Source organism: Schistocerca piceifrons, unplaced genomic scaffold, assembly GCF_021461385.2.
Source record: "Schistocerca piceifrons isolate TAMUIC-IGC-003096 unplaced genomic scaffold, iqSchPice1.1 HiC_scaffold_1292, whole genome shotgun sequence".
NCBI lineage: Eukaryota > Metazoa > Arthropoda > Insecta > Orthoptera > Acrididae > Schistocerca > Schistocerca piceifrons.
This window is the reverse complement of record NW_025727116.1, coordinates 5,001-7,500: the sequence shown is the minus strand read 5'-3', so window position 1 is coordinate 7,500 and position 2,500 is coordinate 5,001. Positions and strand designations below refer to the sequence as shown.

General features: G+C 56.5%; 1 non-coding gene across 1 annotated transcript in view; it reads right to left on the bottom strand.

The window, feature by feature from the left end:
• LOC124731532 overlaps positions 1-242 on the bottom strand; it is a 1,909-nt gene extending 1,667 nt beyond the window's left edge. The window contains exon 1 of the ribosomal RNA XR_007008322.1: positions 1-242. This exon is cut by the window's left edge and continues 1,667 nt beyond it. This is a non-coding gene — a ribosomal RNA (small subunit ribosomal RNA).
• Between the last annotated feature and the right edge of the window lie 2,258 nt (positions 243-2,500).

Genomic DNA, 2,500 nt, shown 5'->3' with positions numbered 1-2,500 from the left:
GGACGAGCCGACCGATTGGTTTTGATCTAATAAAAGCGTCCCTTCCATCTCTGGTCGGGACTCTGTTTGCATGTATTAGCTCTAGAATTACCACAGTTATCCAAGTAACGTGGGTACGATCTAAGGAACCATAACTGATTTAATGAGCCATTCGCGGTTTCACCTTAATGCGGCTTGTACTGAGACATGCATGGCTTAATCTTTGAGACAAGCATATGACTACTGGCAGGATCAACCAGGGAGCTGCGTCAACTAGAGCTGAGCAGCCGGCCGCCCGGGAGTGTGTCCCGGGGGCCCGCGCGAACACGCAAGCGTCCGCTCAATCATTCTGCAAACAGGAGGAGGCTGAGCTCCCCTGCACAATACACCTCGAAACCCTCTCAGGTCCCGGCGGCGCGCAGCGCCGTCCCAAGTACTTGGTCGGGTTCGAGAGAGGCGCAATCGCCCGGAGTTAGGCGAGTAGACGCTTTCGGTGCGACCACCCGTGCTCCCAACTGAGCTTGCCGCTGCCGACAGAGGCCCGGGAGCGTGCTGTCGTGGCATTGCCGGCGGGAGACAACACGCGCCACCTACGGTGACCGGCAGCTCCAACGCCAGCGCCACAGAAGGACAAAAGCCCCACTTGGGTGCCGAAGCGAACTCTCCCAGCACAGCGCACGCGCCAACACATCCGCACAGCTGCGATACAAACCACCAGCGAGAACCGCTGGGGCGACCGAGCAGCAGACGGCGTCGCGGCGCCGAGCGCCGGGCGGCGGCGCATCCTCAACGCACACAGTCCTCAATCGGACCAGCACACTGAAGATGTCCACCGCGCTTCGCACCGGGCCCGCGAGGACCTACTTTGGCCGCACGGCGCCGCGCGCAGGGTGCGCCGGCGCGCAGCTGCGACGCCTGCCGCGTCCGTCGGCCGGCGCGCCTGCCACTGGCCGCCCCCACCAGCCGGCTGTAGCGCGTGCGCCCACGCACCGCGCGGCCAGCACGCCGGGAGGCGCCCCCTCACCGGCCGGGGACGGTCCCACCCAGCCACCGCCGCGTATCGCTTCACACCCAGATGCCGTTCAGTTTCGTCGGCATGGTGGGTATCGCTGGAACAACCGGTTAGTACCTCAACCTATCGTCGCCATCACCGATTCACCCCTAGCGAGAACAACCGCACCACAACAGGTTACCATTTGTTCATTTGCGTAACTTCACCAGAAAACGCAGGCGTCCATCGCCATTTGCAACTTCAACGATTATTGCATGCCTGTGTCAGGTGTCACGCCACACTACGTCTGCCCACATACACGCAACAAAATGTGCACGCCTAGACAATACGTGGAAGGTGGCCCCCGTACGTATGCGATGTCCATTGCTCGAACGACTGTCAACCGGCCTCTGTAGCATGTCGCAGATATGGAACGCGGTGCACCATGCCATCACGGTGTGTGAGGAGAGACGACTAGGTCCGAATACATCAACAGACAGCTCATGCTGATCGCCATCCACGGCGTCCGTTCCTCCCACACGTCTCTATGGCGTACCACACTGCAATCCAGCTCTCATAGGGAGACGACACGTAGCTGCGTGCACAATATTTGCACTGTATGGTCCGCCGTTTTTGGGCGCAGTCGTTGTGCGGTCACACATGTGCCACGATGTATCATTCAGTACATAAGGACGAATGTGCAGTACAGATTGTGGTTCACGCGTACGACATCAGCGGACAGTTGACACAGGCCGCACCACAACGTAGCCTGAGTACGTCGCATGCGAAGGGCATTGAACATGCAAACTTCTCACCAACCAGCTTGCGAAGGCAGGGGGCAAGGTGGGGACGTGGGGAGGGGCGGCATGTACGTCCTGCTGCCATCCACATTACAGTGTACAGCAGGAGCATGTGGAAAGTGAGCAAGACTTGCAAGGTGTTTAACATGAAGCGATACACAGGGGTGCGGGCAGTGCGAGTAGCGAACTATATTGCGAGGGTTGCGGGTGGGCAACACTACAGTAATTGAACGAGTCGTATAACAATTACAGAGCAGGTTTAGGCGACAACGTGGGTTACGTTAAGGCGACAACATGGGTTAGGTTAAGGCACAACATGGGTTAGGTTAAGGCACAACATGGGTTAGGTTAAGGCACAACATGGGTTAGGTTAAGGCACAACATGGGTTAGGTTAAGGCACAACATGGGTTAGGTTAAGGCACAACATGGGTTAGGTTAAGGCACAACATGGGTTAGGTTAAGGCACAACATGGGTTAGGTTGAGGCACAACATGGGTTAGGTTAAGGCACAACATGGGTTAGGTTGAGGCACAACATGGGTTAGGTTGAGGCACAACATGGGTTAGGTTGAGGCACAACATGGGTTAGGTTAAGGTACAACATGGGTTAGGTTAAGGTACAACATGGGTTAGGTTAAGGTACAACATGGGTTAGGTTAAGGTACAACATGGGTTAGGTTAAGGTACAACATGGGTTAGGTTAAGGTACAACATAGGTTAGGTTAAGGTA